Genomic DNA, 19,093 nt, shown 5'->3' on the forward strand with positions numbered 1-19,093 from the left:
GAGGCCTTGGCTAAACCAGGATTAAGGGCAGTCTGGCTGCTCTGGCTACGTGGATCGACAGTTGCTGCTTGAGTGAACTCTGCATTGTACTCAGGTCAAAGTGGCCCGTGTCTTGTTTCTAAAGAAACAGCAACTTTGGCCAACCCAATCCTCCCCAATCCATTTTGCCCAACTTAGCACAATGCAGAACTCACTGAAGCCGCAATATTTTGCTCAAACTGTGCCAAACGGATCGGGGAGGATTGAGTTCTGTGGGAAAGATGCTTCGGAGCGCAGCCCTTGATCTGCAGGGGAATCCGAGTCTGCTGGCACCGGGCAGGGCGGCCGGATTCTGTGCACCTTCCAGCAACCCTCCGGCCGTTTGAAGGGGACAAAAAGGTTAAGCTCTCCATCCTTACCCTCCCTCGACAAAAGGTGTTTAGACTTACGGAAGTTGATGCCCTGAAAATGGTGTCGGTGTGGGAGTCGCCAAACCAAACTGCCCAGCAGGGAATCGACACGTGAAGCAGCCTTAGAAGGAATCAGGCCCTTTGGTCATTACGGTCGCGGTCATCTGGTCAGGCAGGCAGCTGCTCTCTAGGGGCTCCAGTGGGGGTCTTTCTCACCACCTGCTGCCTCGAGCCTTCGGGGGGAGGTGGGATACAAATAAAATATAATAATAATAATAATAATAATAATAATAATAATAATAATAATAATAATAATAATAATAATAATAATAATAATAATGCCAGGGATTGAACTTGGGACTGTCTGCAGGCCAAGCAGAGGCTCTGCCACTGAGCCAGGGTCTCAGGTCAAGGTCTTTCTCATCCCCTCCTCCTAGGTCCTTTTAACTGGAGATGCTGCTGGGGATTGAACCTGGGACCGTCTGCATGCCAAGCAGAGGCTCTGCCACTGAGCCAGGGTCCCAGATCAAGGTCTTTCTCATCACCTCCTCCTAGGTCCTTTTTACTGGAGATGCTGCTGGGGATTGAACCTGGGACCGTCTGCCTGCCAAGCAGAGGCTCTGCCACTGAGCCAGGGTCTCAGGTCAAGGTCTTTCTCATCACCTCCTCCTAGGTCCTTTTTACTGGAGATGCCGGGGATTGAACCTGGGACCTTCTGCCTGCCAAGCAGAGGCCCTGCCACTGAGCCAGGGTCTCAGGTCAAGGTCTTTCTCATCCCCTCCTCCTAGGTCCTTTTAACTGGAGATGCTGCTGGGGATTGAACCTGGGACCGTCTGCCTGCCAAGCAGAGGCTCTGCCACTGAGCCAGGGTCTCAGGTCAAGGTCTTTCTCATCCCCTCCTCCTAGGTCCTTTTAACTGGAGATGCTGCTGGGGATTGAACCTGGGACCGTCTGCCTGCCAAGCAGAGGCCCTGCCACTGAGCCAGGGTCTCAGGTCAAGGTCTTTCTCATCCCCTCCTCCTAGGTCCTTTTAACTGGAGATGTTGCTGGGGATTGAACCTGGGACCTTCTGCCTGCCAAGCAGAGGCCCTGCCACTGAGCCAGGGTCTCAGGTCAAGGTCTTTCTCATCCCCTCCTCCTAGGTCCTTTTAACTGGAGATGCTGCTGGGGATTGAACCTGGGACCGTCTGCCTGCCAAGCAGAGGCTCTGCCCCTGAGCCAGGGTCTCAGGTCAAGGTCTTTCTCATCACCTCCTCCTAGGTCCTTTTTAGTGGAGATGCCGGGGATTGAACCTGGGACCGTCTGCCTGCCAAGCAGAGGCTCTGCCACTGAGCCAGGGTCTCAGGTCAAGGTCTTTCTCATCCCCTCCTCCTAGGTCCTTTTAACTGGAGATGCTGCTGGGGATTGAACCTGGGACCGTCTGCATGCCAAGCAGAGGCTCTGCCCCTGAGCCAGGGTCTCAGGTCAAGGTCTTTCTCATCACCTCCTCCTAGGTCCTTTTTACTGGAGATGCCGGGGATTGAACCTGGGACCGTCTGCCTGCCAAGCAGAGGCTCTGCCACTGAGCCAGGGTCTCAGGTCAAGGTCTTTCTCATCACCTCCTCCTAGGTCCTTTTTACTGGAGATGCCGGGGATTGAACCTGGGACCTTCTGCTTGTCAAGCAGAGGCCCTGCCACTGAGCCAGGGTCTCAGTCCAAGGTCTTTCCCATCCCCTTCTGCCTGGTCCTTTTTACTGGAGATGCCGGGGATTGAACCTGGGACCTTCTGCTTGCCAAGCAGATACTCTACCACTGAGCCACAGCCCCTCCCCAGAACAATGACGGACAGATATAGTTTATTGGTAAATTGGTGTGAATCTGTGGCTTTTCCCCAGATCCTCATACCAAGGCTTGTAACAGATTAAGGATTGCGTGTGGTGCTATGTGTGAATTAGGATCAGAGAGAGCAGGGGGCTCCTACCCCACCCCAGTGCTTCAGCCTTGATTCTGGGGATAAGACCCTCAGAAGAGCCCTGCTGGGTCAGACCAGGAAGGGTCCCTCCAGTCCAGCCTCCTGTCTCACCCAGGGGCCAGCCAGTTCCTCTGCAGGGCCAGCCACAGGGCAGGGAGGCCGAGGCCTTCCCCTGAGAAGACCCTCAGAAGAGCCCTGCTGGGTCAGGCCAGGGAGGGTCCCTCCAGTCCAGCCTCCCGTCTCACCCAGGGGCCAGCCAGTCCCTCTGCAGGGCCAGCCACAGGGCAGAGAGGCCGAGGCCTTCCCCTGAGAAGACCCTCAGAAGAGCCCTGCTGGGTCAGGCCAGGGAGGGTCCCTCCAGTCCAGCCTCCCGTCTCCCCCAGGGGCCAGCCAGTTCCTCTGCAGGGCCAGCCACAGGGCAGAGAGGCCGAGGGCTTCCCCTGAGAAGACCCTCAGAAGAGCCCTGCTGGGTCAGGCCAGGGAGGGTCCCTCCAGTCCAGCCTCCCGTCTCCCCCAGGGGCCAGCCAGTTCCTCTGCAGGGCCAGCCACAGGGCAGAGAGGCTGAGGCCTTCCCCTGAGAAGACCCTCATAAGAGCCCTGCTGGGTCAGGCCAGGGAGGGTCCCTCCAGTCCAGCCTCCCGTCTCACCCAGGGGCCAGCCAGTTCCTCTGCAGGGCCAGCCACAGGGCAGAGAGGCCGAGGCCTCCCCCTGAGAAGACCCTCAGAAGAGCCCTGCTGGGTCAGGCCAGGGAGGGTCCCTCCAGTCCAGCCTCCCGTCTCACCCAGGGGCCAGCCAGTTCCTCTGCAGGGCCAGCCACAGGGCAGAGAGGCCGAGGCCTTCCCCTGAGAAGACCCTCAGAAGAGCCCTGCTGGCTCAGGCCAGGGAGGGTCCCTCCAGTCCAGCCTCCCGTCTCACCCAGGGGCCAGCCAGTTCCTCTGCAGGGCCAGCCACAGGGCAGAGAGGCCGAGGCCTTCCCCTGAGAAGACCCTCAGAAGAGCCCTGCTGGGTCAGACCAGGGAGGGTCCATCTAGTGCCGCCTCCCGTCTCACCCAGGGGCCAGCCAGCTCCTCTGGATAGAGGGGATAGAGGCGGGAGCCTTCCCCTGAAGCTGCCTCCTGGCTCTGGGATCCAGAGGCTTACTGCCTCTGAATGTGGAGGTTCCCCATAACCACCATGGCTCGTAGCCACTGATAGACTTCTCCCCCATGAATATTTGGAGCCATCCATTCCTGTCGCCATTGTGACGTCCTCCGGCAGCAAATCCCCCTTTTTCATCAGCCTCTGTGTGAACGGGGATTTCCTGTTGTCCGTCCTGGCCCTCCTGCCCGTCCGTTTCATTGGAGGCCCTTGAGTTTTGGTATTTGGGGAGAGGAAGAGAAATCCCTCTTTGTCATCTCTCCCCACCCAATGCACAGTTTTACAAACCTCGATTGCGTCCCCTCTTAGTTCGTCTCTTTTCTAAACGGAAACGCCCCAGCCTCATCAGCCTTTCCTCATAGGGAAGGGGCTCCACCCCCCTCGTCATCTGGGTCTCCCTCCTCCCTCACAGGACCCTACAACTGAAGGGGGGGGGAGAGAGACCATGCAGCATGTAGTTTAATCCCCAGAGAGCTCAGTGTCTGATAGACCCGAGCTTAATCCTCTCCCTTTAAAAGAAAACGTAGGTTGGAAAGACCTCATTTTAAGTGCTTTGGAGTGAGCCGGGAATCCTACAGGCCAGCTGTGACTGAGAGCCCAAGTTTCTCTGCTGAGAACTGAAGGGGGGTGATGTTTCGGGGGGGGGACGTAAAGCTGGTGAATGTCACCCAGGGATATAAACAAGAAATCAGGGAAATGGTGATTTTATTACAGGGGTAGTCAAACTGCGGCCCTCCAGATGTCCATGGACTACAATTCCCAGGAGCCCCTGCCAGCATTCGCTGGCAGGGGCTCCTGGGAATTGTAGTCCATGGGCATCTGGAGGGCCACAATTTGACTACCCCTGTTTATTACATCGGGATAATGTCTGGCCTCCCTCTTCAAAGTTGCATTTCCCATGTCTCACCCTGGTTGTGTGCTCCTTCAAGGGCCAGCACTGCAGTTCCAGTGTGAACTGCTTGGCTTGTCCCCCCGGTTTGGACAGGGTTCACTGGCCATGGATACTGTTCCCAGCTTCCGCTTCCCCAAGCAGGGCTGTCTTTTCCAGGGGCTCGTTGTCTTCTCCTAACAGGCCCAAGAACAATGGCCTCTGCTGGGCCCTCTGAATTAATGTGAAGCGATGTTGTGCTAATGAACAGCACTCAAGGATTCATGGCTTTCTTCCCTTTTATTTTGCAAGCTGCCTGAGGCAAGTTCAATCATAAGAACCTGCCTCAGGCAGCTTGCAAAAGAAAATGGAATAAAAATGTGAACCATTAACTGTTGTTCATTAAAACAGATAATCATAATCTGTTCCACGTAATATATTTCCGGTAAGGCCTTGGAGGAGGAGCTGGTCTCATGGCTTAAGTGCCACTCAGCTGTCCCGCCCCTGAGTGCCTCCTCCTCCAACGGCCAGCCAATCGCCTTCCGTCCCCCACCCAACCACCCCCTCCTCCTTCCACTTCCTTCTGAGGCTCGGAGGCTGCAGATCCCTGCCGAGTGACAGCTGTCCCTGCCGATGAGTTCCCCAAAAGTTGCCTGCAGCCTTTCCAGGTCCTGGGGGGAGGGGGAGGCCTTCTGCAGAGTTTTTCTATTCCAGTGCCCTAATCTAGCACCCCTTGTATTCCTGAATGCAACAGGCTTGGCCCCTACTTATAATATAAATGTCGAAAAAGGGACTGGAAAAGGACCCTCTGGTGAACTGCTCCCTTTCCAGGGGGAACAAGAAAAAGTACTCTGAGTCCAAGAAAGGTCTGTAGTTCCATCGGGAAGTGAAATGCTACTTCGCACCATTGCGGTTACTTTTCAGCAAGGAGGCGCTGGGTTCAGAGGTGGCTTATCCTAGTCACACATGTAGGATGCGCTACGGCAGCAGTGCTGCAGAGTTAGGGGGTCTTTGCCCAGTGATTGTTCAGGGAGCTTCAAACTTATGCAGCTTGTGGACCGCAAGAACGAAAAAAGGGGCAATACGTTTGCTCTGTTTGTAACTGAGTGCGCACATCGCTTGTTGCGCATGTGCATAGACCAGAAGCCACGTAAGTGTGGACGTCCCCTTCGCTATGGGGGCATTGCTCTTGCCCTTCCTGCCAAGGTTCAAGAAAGGCTTTCAGCCCAGTGAAGCTGCCTGCTGCTTCCAAAGGCCCCTGGGAAGGACCCCCCACAATCCCTTGTGCAGCACAAGTCACAGAGTCAGTTGTGCTAAGCCCTGCAAGTCCTAGCTTAACGGGCTCTGGTGCCTCAGGCCCCATGAATCCTTCCTTAGTTGGGGCTGGCTGGACCTGCCCGCAGGAGAAGCAGGAGGCCTGCGTTTCCTACCCAAAGGTCATTTTGAACGCTGCACCCATGAAAGATGCTCTCAGAAGCATCTTAGAACGCTACACACAATGAACTAGTCTGCAGGCCAAGAGATTCTATTTTATTTATCTGCTGCTTTTCTGACCTGCACAAGGCAACTTACAGTATAAACACAAAACTAAAAACAAATAAATAATAAAAACAACACGAAAAACATTTCCCTCAACCAACCAACCTAGGAGACCACGGCTGACAAGGTTGTCACCATTAATCTTGGTCTCCAGCCGTCACCTGCGGTTTGGCTACCTTGGCAAACCACAGCTCCCTGGGAATGTCATTCCGTAACCTGCAGCTGAGGCCAAAACAAGGAATATAACAGGGGTAGTCAAACTGTGGCCCTCCAGATGTCCATGGACTACAATTCCCAGGAGCCCTTGCCAGCATTCGCCAGCGAATGCTGGCAAGGGCTCCTGGGAATTGTAGTCCATGGACATCTGGAGGGCCGCAGTTTGACTACCCCTGGAATATAACATAAAAATGGGCTTTTCTCTTCTCCCCCCTTCTTCCCTTCCTCGAGAACAACTCGATTTCAACCCCACTAACAAACCTTCGGGGCTCTTAACTGGTATCAACAGTTATTTACAGGTCTTACCCACTGTTTTTATGACTGACATTTTATTATTTTAATCTCTGCATGAGTTTTGTGTTGCTAACTGCCCCAAGCCTGCCCGCAGGGAGGGGCGGTCTAGAAATTAAATAAATAAAACCCAGAGGTTGGCAACCCTCCCCTTTAGGGGGCACCTGGTAACCCTCAGAATGGCCTTCCCCTTAAGATCCCTGCGGTTCCCTCCTTTTCAGGTATCACAGCAAAAATGTTTCCACCTTTTCATGAAGGGTGGACCTTGTTTTGGACCTTGTTTTGCATTTCTCTTTTTAGCATTAAAATTATTCATCCTTCGCTGCTCCATCTGCTGTGCTTTGGGTGGTTTGTTTTTATAAATGTTGAGGCTGGGCTTACAGGCCCTCCGGAGCTGTTGGAAGTCCTGAAGGGCCCTGATCTGCTAAGGCTAAGGATCCCACAAGGCCCATTGGACCTCTTTGAGGCCAGCGACCCTAAGCAGGTTTTGGTTACTCAGTCTTAATGTTCTTGGTGAGGGGGGGAGAGCAGGAAAAACAGTCCCGTAGATACAGGGATCCCAAACCATTTAGCAGGGGTGGCCAAACTGTGGCTCTCCAGATATACATGGACTAAATTCCCATAAGCACTTGCCAGCAGGGGCTCATGGGAAATGTAGTCCATTGCCTTCTGGAGAGCCACAGTGTGGCCACCCCTGGTTTAGGGCCTTGAACCTGATCTGGTCTCCAGATTTCCTGTTATTTAGCGGGGCGTCCTTCTGCATTCAAAGACCTCTTCCTAAGTCTGGCCTAAGTTCTGCCTTCTCAAAAGGTGCCCTTTGGAAATGGCATTGCATGCATATATTTCCAGCCTTCCTTCCTGCCTCTCACTGTCAGGCACTTAATAAAAGGTTATTGCTAATTAGCTAAGAGCTCATCTGCATGGCAGGCTGTGAGGGTTGTGGAACTTTCCTTCTGACCCTCTCGCCCTGGATTTCCGCCAGGTTTGGCCCCAAACTGCCGTGCTGTTAGGAATCTTTGGTTAATAGAGCAGAGTTATGCTCAGTCGTAGCAGTGGGATACCGAGGACAGTAAATAAATCTCCCAGGACATGGATTGCAAAACAGGCCAGCTCCGGTTCACGTTCAGGTTGCAGCGGAAAGGAGAGAGAGGAGCGGAATCTAGAGAATCCTTTCCCTGTCACCAAGGGCCATTTTGCCCGGTATACTGTGTGTGGGAGTATGAGAGCATTGCCTGCACGGGAGAGACCTGAAGAGGCCTATCTCCGTGGAAGGCCATGTGGAGTGAGTGAGAAGACAAAGGGAGCATCTCACAGGATAACACAAGAAGAGGCACAGCATTCAGGGAATAGAATCGCAGAATCACAGAATCCTAGAGTTGGAAGGGGCCACACAGGCCATCTAGCCCAACCCCCTGCTCAACGCGGGATCAGCCCAAAGCATCCTAAAGCAATAGCAGGCCTTCTCAACCAGGGTTTCGTGAAAGTCTGGGATTTCTTGACTGCCCTGGAAAGGTTTCCTGAATCAACTTTTAACATTAAAAAAAAATCTGTTAAGCATTCATTGGGTGATATGATCATGTCAATCGACCTCCCCTCCCAAAACGGCCACTGGTGGGCCTGGAGGGGATGGGAAGGGGAAGGGCCCTGGGTAGGCGTGTCCACAGCTCAGCTTCCCAACCATAATCCTGCATGAAGAATGTTTCAGGGGGTTCTCAATAGTAAAAGAAAAGTTGAGAAGGCTGCCTTGGAGTGCTGCAACGGCCCCCAGCATCCCAGAATCCCAGCTGAGTTGTTCTCTGCAAGAAATACCCAACCACATTTTGTTTTCCTGGACCGTAAGGGCACTTGGGACACCAGTCAGCCCCTGCCAGGGAATGCTCATGGGAAATGTAGTCCGTGGACATCTAGAGGGCTGCAGTTTGATTACTCCTGGTCTAGACTGTGATCTGAGGACTTTCAAGACCCAAGAAACACTAATAATTGTATGCCATTCAAGGTCATCTGTACCTATCTATCTCCCCTAGTAATAAATCAAAATCTGGCTTCTTGTTATGGGTTGCCACAGGCAACACAAATGAAAGAATTTCTTTCGCCCAGGGAGGCCTACGGATAGGATGGCCTGGAGGTGGGACTTGGACATCTCCCAGAATTCCCCTGGTCTCCGGCCCCTGGAGGAAAGGAGGACTCTCTGACATTGCACTAGGGGTGCCAGCCTCCAGATGAGACCTGAGAATCCCCTAGATTTACAATTCAGGCCCCAAAGGCCAGTTCCCAAAGTCTCCAGGTCTGGCTTGGGAAATAATGGGCCATTTCAGGGAAAGGAGCCAGAGAATGGAGGGGTTTGAGAGAAGAGGAGGACCTCAGTGGGGTATCAAGCCATTGGTCCATCTTCCAAAGCGGTCTCTAGGCAGGGGTGGCCAAACTGTGGCTCTCCAGATGTCTATGGACCACAATTCCCATGAGCCCCTGCCAGCATCGCAGTGACAGGGGCGCATGGAAATTGTAGTCCATGGACATCCGGAGAGCCTTAGTTTGGTCACCCCTGCTCTTGGGCATTGCACCCCATGGGAATCTCTGTCCTCCCCAGGATCCACCCCCAAATCTCCAGAAGGATTCCACCTCGGTGTTGGTGAGGATCCCTGGCCAGCCAGTTGGGAAGGCAGCACAGGGCAGCGCTGATGGGGGGTCAAAAGCAGAAAGAGCAGCGGTGCTGGACAAAGCCACTGGATCAGACGCCCTAAATCCAATCAAGCCATTCCAATCGGATGTCAAGGAGAAGTTTCCCAAATTGAATGAGTGCTTATATAAGCGTGACTGAAAGGCCGCTCAACAAAATTACTCAGATCAGCTCTACGGTGAGAGAAGCTTACAATCAATACAGGCCTGCAGAAGTCAGTCAAAAGCTGAAATCAGGAAACAAGCAAACAAACAAAAAACCCTTTAACCTCCAAAACCAGGCTGAGGACAGGAGGACAGAACAAGAAAATGGATTGTCTCGTTCTCTGGCTGTGTTGTTCTGCACACGTTGGATAATGCACTTTCAGGGCACTTTAGAAGCAGATTATCTGACCTAATCCAGATATAATACCACAGAGGCCACGCTCAAAAGCAGCCGTTTTCTCCATGGGGACTCTGTCATTCACAGGTCATTTGTCAGTGCAGGAAGTCTCCAGGTCTCAACTGGAGGTTGGCAGTCCTAGCCACTGCAGACATGGTGCTAGACACCGATTGAAGGGTCCCCACATAGAGTCTTAAGATGTGTGGCAAATTGCTAGGCTCAGCGGACAGAACAGCACGATTCTCTTCTAGCTCCTGCATTTGAGAGCAAAGGAGAAATTCCTGGTGCCAGCAAGGGTTTTCCATCCTCTGGACTGTCAGGGTCACAGGATCAGAATGGATCTGTTCTCGTGAATTGATTTGGGAGCCTTTGCCAATCCAGGAAAGCCCAGCAGATCTGTGGCTGAAGCAAAGGACTAGCGGGCCTTCAAGTGACTTGCAAGAAAGAGGAAAAGGCCAATGCTGTCTGTGTGATGGTTCTCTCTGTCTCTGTCTGCCTCTCTGTCTCTGTCTCTCTCTTTCTCTGTCTCTGTCTGTCTGTCTGTCTCTCTCTGATGTGTGTGTGTGGAGGGGGGAGCATGCATGTGAGAGGAGCATATCTGAGAGGTTGATTTCTTGATCCCCCTGGCCTGGATAGGCCAGGCTAGTGTGATCTCCTCAGACCTCAGACGGCTGGCCTGGGCGGGGGGATCTCCAAGGGACTCCAGGGTCACTGGGCAGAGCCAGGCAAACACAAACCAAGGTCTCTTGCCTTGGAAACCTGACAGGGGGGCCACAACTTGAGGGGTCTCGACAGCACTTCCCACGCCCCCCAGGTTCTCACTGTGTGTATCAGTGCGCTGTCTGGAGATGTGAGCCTTGGCACACGGAAGCTCTCTGCCACAATCGTTGTTAGTCTCCAAGGCACTACTAGACTCCTGTTCTTGTCAGCCGCAGGGCGACCTTTCCTGATCCTTTTGCATGCTGTGGGTGGGGTCCTGCAATGACACTGGATGCTCAGGTGGTGCCTGTGCAAGCACCCTGCAGGTCATCGCACGGAGAGCATCTCCTAGGTAGCCAGCACCTTGGAGAGCCTCTTGCGTCTCCCTCAGGGAGCAGCTCCCTGCCGTCGTCATCTTGCCATCCTGTCGTTCCTTTTAGGCAAGCTGGTGCCCCATTGCATCCAGGCGCCTCTAAGACGGCTCCAGGTCTCCGACTCCTGCCCTCCGCCTCTCTCTGTTCCTCGCGTATCCAGATATTTTTGGTATTCGGGGGCGTTTGTTTCTTGGCCTCTTCTTTGCTTGCTTCAGCCGTTCCCTTTGCCTGCGACACTCCCAGAAGAATTCCAATTCCCTGCAAGGGCTGCGACGGCGTGGTGTTTAAAAGTTTAATCGTGTAAACAACTTGGCAGCAAAGCTAGACGCAAAAGGCCAGGAATCGATGGACCGAACTCGAGGAGAGAGAAGATGGAATGGGAGGAGGGCATGGATTTACCCCACCCTCATTTCTTCCCCCTGCCCAAGAATGCGCTACTTTGAAAACACCTTTCCATTACTCTCCCCACAAAAGACATCTTGTGAGGTCGGTGGGTCTGAGAGAGCACTAAAAGAACTGCATTGCAAAAAAAGCTCCAAGAGAACTGTGACTGGCTCAAGGTCATGTAGCGGGCTGTATGAGGATGAGTGGGTAATTAAACCCAGCTCTCCAGATTAGAGGGATGCTCTTTAGAATCGTAGAATCATAGAATCATAGAGTTGGAAGTGACCTCATGGGTCATCTAGTCCAACCCCCTGCACTATGCAGGACACTCACAACCCTCTCGCTCATCCACTGTCACCTGCCACCCCCATGAGCCTTCACAGAATCAGCTTCTCCGTCAGATGGCTATCTAGCCTGTTTAGAAATCTCCAAAGATGGAGAACCCACCACCTCCTGAGGAAGCCTGTTCCACTGAGAATTGCTTTAATCGCTAGTAGCCTCTTTTGGTGCAGGGTGGTAAGGCAGCCGACAGGCTGTCTGAAGCTCTGACCATGAGGCTGGGAGTTCGATCCCAGCAGCCGGCTCAAGGTTAACTCAGCATTCCATCCGTCCGAGGTAAAATGAGTACCCAGCTTGCTGGGGGGTAAAACGGTAATGACTGGGGAAGGGATCAAACCCAGTTTGCCAGATTAGAAGCCACTACTCTTAACCTCTACACCTCACTGGCTCTCTGGTTAAGAAATGTATTATTAACCCTGACTACCAAAATACCAGATTCAGAGCAAGTCATCTTCGCTACTTCAATATTTTCATGTGTCCCCTCCAAGCATCCAAGGAGATAGCCGGAGATCTCCTGGGATTATATCTGATCTCCAGGCCACAGAGGTCAGTTCCCCTAGACTGTTTCTGCATGACCAGTTAGGCTCTGATTTCCATTTGTATGCACCTGTGTTCTCCCCTGCCCCTTTCCTCATGGAATCAGGCCCCTTCAGGGGTGGTCCCAGGGCTGCCCTTTCAGTTGGCCTGCATCACAGGAACACATTCCATTTTTTGATGTGGGATCCAACGGGGTGTATGTCGGGGCTGGGCCATATGGAATCATAGAATCATAGAATCCTAGAGTTGGAAGGGGCCATACAGGCCATCTAGTCCAACCCCCTGCTCAATGCAGGATCAGCCCAAAGCATCCTAAAGTGAGAAAATTTGGGCAGTCCCCAGTCGGTGGTTCCGCTTCACCCTCAGCATCACTTCCGTCATGTACTTTCATGACCTTCCCTGGCCTATTTTTTAAAAACATGGTCAATGGTGTTACAACGCAATTCCAATATAACGAAATAGCAACCCCTCCCTGCCCGATGTTTTGTCGGTACCTTTCTTTCTTTCTTTCTTTCTTTCTTTCTTTCTTTCTTTCTTTCTTTCTTTCTTTCTTTCTTTCTTTCTTTCTTTCTTTCTTTCTTTCTTTCTTTCTTTCTCATTTTTCTTTAGGATTCAACAGTATACTAGGTTTTAGTGAGATCAGGGGCAGTTTGCATGTGTGTGTGTGTGTTTGTGTGTGTGGATTATAACGCATTGTGGTAAAAAAATATATATATTTCAGATTTGGAGCAGGGGGCGCTCAAAATGAAAAAAATGGTGGGAAGTTTTTGCTTCCTGTCCCTTGGCTATAGCCCAAGTCAACCCGTGGTCCTCCAGGTATCCATGGACTACAATTCCCATGAGCCCCTGCCAGCGTTTGACTACCCCCTGGGCTATAGCATGCAGACACAGATCAGGGGGCAAATGGGAGGGGAGTGGGGCAAGGGTTCCCCCGTGGACGTGGGAAATGATTGGGAGAGCACAACATAGTGACTCAGAGCGTCCTCCATGTGGAAACTATCCAGAGAAAGCGACCATTTTGGAAGGTGGAGTCGGTGGTGAGATATTCTGCTCAAGTCCCTTGCCAGATCCCACCCGTAAAATCTCCCGGAATTTTCAAACCTGAAGCTGGCACCCCAATTCATAAGCATATTATTTGTCTATCCCTTGACATGTGAGGTCCTTCTGTCTGACTAGATTAAATGCCAGCTTCCCAGGATAGATTTATGGATACCCCATTTTCTGGCCTTCCGCTTAGCGAAGATCATCTTCTCAAATTCCCACTTTAAGAGGAATAGAAAGCGAGGGTGGTATAGGGGTTAAGAGCAGCAGCCTCTAATCTGGAGAACTAGGTTTGGTCCCCCACTCCTCCCTCCCATGTAGCCAGCTGGGTGACCTTAGGTCACTGTTCTCTTAGAGCTCTCTCAGCCCCACCTACCTCACAGGGTGCCTGTTGTGGGGAAAGGAAGGAAAGGCAATTGTAAGCCCGTCTGAGACCTATGAAGCCTACTGAGTGACTCTGGGTCAGTCACAGTTCTCTTAGAAATCTGTTGGCCCCACCTCCCTCACAGAGTGTCTGTTGTGGGGAGAGGAAAGGAAGGTGATTGGAAGTGCCTCTGAGACACATGAGGGCTGCTGGGAGCCCTTGGCCACTCACAGTTCACTCAGAGCTCTCTCAGCCTCACCTACCTCACAGGATGCCTGTTGTCAGAAGATGGGGAAGTGATCGTAAGTTGGTTGGAGACTCCCTTGGGTAGTAAAAAGCAGGATACAACAAACCAGCTCTTCTTCTCCTTTTATTATGCCTTTATTTAGCTTGTCATTCTGAATTTTCAGTCTTAGGCATTTTGGGGTATTTTAGAGTGCGATTCCCCCCCCCCACACACACACACAGACACACACACACACACACATTTGACTTTGTCTCTAGCCAGTTCCCCTCCCCAGCCATTTCATCCTTTAAGTTAGAACTATTTCCGCCGCTCAAGAACCTTGTTTGATGGGGCTCCGATCGGAGACAGGAAAGGGTCGGAAAGGAAGCCGGCTTCCTCTGTTTCACTGTGCATGCCTTCTACCCCTTTCTCCTGCCTCCCATATGTTCCTGCGCCATCGTTTGCCCCAGGAACATAAAGGCACAAAGTCCGTAATTCCTTTCTGAGGCTTCTGTAATATCGTCTACTGTAATTAAGGCCAGCAGCCCTCTCTGCTCTAGTCCATTTCCTTAATTAAATTTAAACTGCCTGCTTCTCCTCAGTCGACCACTACAGCCAGTCAGCTCTTAAAGAGCACCGACTCCTTCTGCGCCCGTCCCCACAGGGGGATGCCACCTCTGGCTGGGACCACCCCTGGAGATTGGGGAGGGGGGGGCTGTTGAAGTGAGGGGCCAGGGGAGAGATTTTGCCACCACTGACAGTTCAATTACATTTCAGTAAAGACTAGTGGGCCAGCCCCATAGCAGAGATGTGTCTAGTTATACTGTGAACTACCAGTTTGGTGTAGTGGTTAGGAGCGCGGACTTCTAATCTGGCATGCTGGGTTCGATTCTGCGCTCCCCCACATGCAGCCAGCTGGGTGACCCTGGGCTCGCCATGGCACTGATAAAACTGTTCTGACCAAGCAGTGATATCAGGACTCTCTCAGCCTCACCCACCCCACAAGGTGTCTGTTGTGGGGAGAGGAAAGGGAAGGCGACTGTAAGCCGCTTTGAGCCTCCTTCGGGTAGGGAAAAGCGGCATCTAAGAACCAACTCTTCTTCTTCTTCTTCAGTAATCTTAGGGCTCTCTCAGCCTCCCATCCCTCACAGGGTGTCTGTTGTGGGGAGAGGAAAGGGAAGGCGACTGTAAGCCACTTTGAGACTCCTTTGGGTAGAGAAAAGCAGTATATAAGGCCCAACTCTTCTTCTTCTGTGTTCATGACAGAAGCAACTCGGTCATTAATAGACATTCTTTGTTTATCTCAGTAACATATGAGATCCTCCATGAGGTCAAAAGTACAACGTTATCAGTCCAGTAATGGTGTGCAAACATCCCCGAGGAGATCCGGTGTGGTGTGATGGTTTTGTTCTTTATTTCCCTCATTTATATCACGCTTTCCTCGCCAATAGGGACTTGAGGGGCTTAGATCATCACCTCCCCACAATCCTGCAAGGTAGGCCTGGCGGAGAGGTTGTGACTGGTCCAAGGTCTCCCAGCTGGCTTCCATGGCAGAGCAGAGCAGGGGTTTGAGGCCTGGGTCTCCCGAATCCTAATCTGACTGCAACAAATTAGAATGAGGAGACCCAACTTGGAATCTCCACTCTTGTAAGGAAGCCTGTGGTTCACGAGGAGGGGCTGCGGCTCAGGGGAAGAGTCTCCACTTTGTGTGCAGAAGGTCCCGGTTTCAATCCCCGGCTTCTCCAGCTGAAAGTCCCAGGTGGTAGCTGATGGGAAAGACCTGGGCCTGAGGCCCTGGAGAGCAGCTACCAGTCTGAGAAGACAATCTGGAATTTGATGAGCCAGTGGTCTGCTTCAGAATAAGGTGGCTTCTTGTGTATGTCAGCTAACTTTGGGTCAATCACGGTCTCTCAGCGTAACCTATCACAATAATAAGTTTATTCTCTGCAACCCTAACATGTTTTAAAATCTTAATTTTTATATCCTGGTTTCTGGCTGTATAAATAAATAATTGTACTTTTAGAACCCGCCCTTCTCAATAGACTCAAGGCGGGTAACATCCCTTGAAGGGTTGTCGTGACAATAAAATGGAAGATGGGCAAGAGATGTTGCGTGTTGCTTTGGGTCCTGATTGGAGATCGAATGGCAGTATAAATACCGAAATAATAAAAAAAAAAAACAGCTACAAGGAGACATGAATTTAGTAAAGGCATGCCTCACAGAGACCTAAATCTCCCCATGGACCCAGAATGGAGGGGGGGAGAGGTGGGTTTCTTTCACTGTGGTCATGGTAGCTTGAAGATGAGTGCAGGGAATTTGAAGGGGAGGGTTTTCATGTCTCCCAGATGGGGCATCTTCTGTGTTTGTTGATTGATTGATCGTATGGCAGGTCTGTAATGGAGCTAGGAAGTCCTAAGATCGTCTGGCTGCCGGGCAACAGAGGTATTTAGCTGTAGCCTGCCTTCCTTCCCAAGAGCTAGTCAGGGCTGACCCCGCTTAACTTCCAAGATCTGATGGGATCAAGGTTGCTTGTGGCAACCAGGCCGGGTATCTCTCCTGTATTCTTCCCTGCACCGAGATTTGCAAGCAGGCATGTGCGTCCCTGCTCAAAGGTGGGGCACACAACATCGCCATGCAAAGAAAACAAATATGAAGGATAGATCAGGCGTTAACAACCTGTGATTGTTTATTTGGAGCCTGTCCTTGAGAGCATCGTCCACCCTGGCAAGATTAATAGAAGCCTTTTCCGAAAGCACCGGTTTACTGATAAGGGACTGAGAATCGTATTTGGAGTTTAAAGCCATCAAGTAGGCCCAGAGTAGAGCTCGCGGGGGGCGGGGGGAAGGCTGGACACTCCAAAACAGGGGTAGTCAAACTGCGGCCCTCCAGATGTCCATGGACTACAATTCCCAGAAGCCCCTGCCAGCATTCGCTGGCAGGGGCTTCTGGGAATTGTAGTCCATGGACATCTGGAGGGCCGCAGTTTGACAACCCCTGCTCCGAAACAATATGTAGTCGTGTGTCCAGCACTTGACAGTTGTGTAGACTGAGTCGTTCGAGGGCAGGAATCTGATGGAATCTCCCCCGGGACACACTTGAGGGAAAGCTCTTGCAAGAAGACAGGCCCTCCGAGCTAAGTGGGAATCCAGCTGGTATAAATATGCCGGCAGGGACAGGAGGAAGTGCCAGAGGAAACCTCAAGGAGTTATTTTTCAGTTGGGCCGCCGGGATGAACGGCAGAAGAGTGAATCCCACGGCATCTTAATGACCCACAAAATGTCCAGGGGTAAAAATGTTGGAGAGTCAAGTTTCCCTTTGTCAGATATCTGTCCAAGGGAGCTCTAACCCTTGAAAGGCGCTTGATCCTCTCTGCCAGGCCCAACGGTTAGTGCCGTACCTGTCGGCATCCGCCCTAACCACTGGAATCCATGCAACGGCCACCCCCTAAGGCTGGATTACTGTAATTCACTTTCCCTAGGGCAGCCCTTGAGATTGCTCTAGAAGCATCATCTGCTCCAGAATGCAACTGCATGGGTCCTTCCTGTCTGTTGGAAGACTCCTATACGACCTCACCCAGCTGTGCAGGTTCCAGATCAGAGACTGGATCAGGTTCTAGGTGTTAGCTCTCACTTTTGAAGCCCTCAAGCTGGCTTTCTCAACCAGGGGTTCTAGACGGCCTTGGAAGGGTTTCCCAAATGGGTGGGAGTTAATTAACTTTTAAAATTTGCTAAATATTTATGGGTGATAGGGACCATATATGGTCAGGTCGACCACCCCCCTCCGAATAGCCAGTGATGGCCCTGGAGGCAGAGGGAAGGGGAGGGCAAGATTCCAGTCCATACTTATTTATAATTATGTTTATTAACTACTGGAGTGTTTCCTGTTCTTTGGATGAGGGAGTGCTTGAGACTTGTCTTTCATTTGCAAGTTTGGAAGCCCGGGTGGGAGAGGCGAATGCATGTCTCCCTCAGGTAACTCACCTATGGACTGTCTCAGATTCCCAGAGAGCGATTTAGGAACCGTTCCAATGGGGAACTGAGCATTTCCTCTCAGTTCTGCTCAATTGGACTGCAAGATGCCCCATACACTTGTATCTGGGGTTCCTTGTAGGCAACACCCCTCCCACCATCTCATTGGGACATAAAAACTCAGAGATCTGCATTTCTACTGATATCCGACCCTGGCTGTTTTGACTCTCGAAAGTGGATAGCTTGAAAATCATGTTAGTCCTTAAGTGATAACAGACACAAATCTGACTATTCAACTGCAGACAGCTTGGTGCAGGAGCTCAGAGAGGCGGAATCTAAGCTGGAGAACCCGGTTTGATTCCCCACTCCTCCACATGCAGCCAGGTGGGTGACCTTTGGCCAGTTACAGTCCTCTCAGAGCTCTCTCAGCCCCACCTACCTCACAGGGTGTCTGTTGTGGGGAGAGGAAGCAGAGGTGGCTGTAAGTCACTTTGAGACACATGAGGCCTCCTGGGTACCCTTGAGCCAGTCACGGTTTTCTCAGAGCTCTTTCAGTCCCTCCTAGCCTACAAAGTGTCTGTTGTGGGGAGAAGAAGAGTAGGCAATTATAAATCATTTTGGGACACATGAGGCCTGCTGGGTGGCCTTGGCCAAATCACAGTTCTCTCAGAGCTCTCGCAACCTCCCCTGCCTCACAGGGCATCCATTGTGGGAAGAGGAAGAACAGGTGATTGTGAGCCTCTTGAGACACCTGAGAACTAATGGGTGGCCATGGGCCAGTCTCCGTTCTCTCAGAGCTCTCTCAGCCCCACCTACCTCACAGGGTGCCTGTTGTGGGGAGAGGAAAGGAAGGCGACGGAAATCCTCCTTGAGATTCCTTCGGGTAGTAAAAAAGGGTGCACAAAACACGAGCTCTTCTTTCGTGCGCACGCACACTTCCCCAGATGCAACCTGAGAAGGTGTGCAGGCCCTTGAAATCTCGCACCTTGAATGAAACGGCCGGACTCACAACGCTCAGCCTCATCATCTGTTGGAACTTGTCTCGTCTCTCCGTTTATGTTCTTGCCTTAAGGATTTCCAGGAGACGTTGGGGGGGGGGGAGAGAGAATATCGCTCTTTCCCTCTAAGGATAGTTTTTCGAAGTAAACACAGATGCCTCTCTGGGTGCCAGCAGTCCGGATGACTTCATTGCCGTTATTGTGGGAAAACAGAGATAATTTTTATCCTCTGGAACATAATTCATCGGGATCCGGAGGGAAGTTTACAAACATGAAATTCTGCTGTAGGAATGACTGCTGGGGACGGGGACAAAATGGACAGCGGAGAACCGGACTCATGTTAAGTTCTGCTTTAAATGTATGCCTGCAACTTACTTAGTCATGTGGGTTGCCACCGTTGAGTTTGCACCCAGCTTTTCATTACCTGAAGGAGTCCCAAAACGCCGTATACTTTCCTTCCACTCCCTACAAGAGATACCCTGAGCGGTAGGGGTGGCTGAGAGAGCTCGAAAAGAACTGCTCTCCAAGCCCAAAGAGAACTGTCACCAGCCTAAGGTCACCCAGCTGGCTGCATAGTTTATGAGAAATAGATTCTGAGACATGAGTATCGGTGGATTTGTCATCTGCTTGTCCCAGAACTTCATGTCTCATCATAAATTGACTCAGTTCTTCAGAAACCCCGAGGAGATGCGCCTGTCCCCTGATTTTGGATCC

The 19,093-nt window shown here is 51.8% G+C and overlaps 1 protein-coding gene and 1 non-coding gene across 5 annotated transcripts in view; one reads left to right on the forward strand and one right to left on the reverse strand.

Moving 5' to 3' along the window:
- STXBP5L (syntaxin binding protein 5L) overlaps nucleotides 1-19,093 on the forward strand; it is an 88,500-nt gene that overhangs the window by 3,471 nt on the left and 65,936 nt on the right. The window lies entirely within an intron of this gene.
- TRNAA-GGC (transfer RNA alanine (anticodon GGC)) lies at nucleotides 2,124-2,195 on the reverse strand. Its single transcript has one exon. It is a non-coding gene; the product is annotated as a tRNA-Ala (tRNA).

This window comes from Paroedura picta, chromosome 7 (assembly GCF_049243985.1).
Source record: "Paroedura picta isolate Pp20150507F chromosome 7, Ppicta_v3.0, whole genome shotgun sequence".
NCBI classification, from domain to species: Eukaryota; Metazoa; Chordata; class Lepidosauria; order Squamata; family Gekkonidae; genus Paroedura; species Paroedura picta.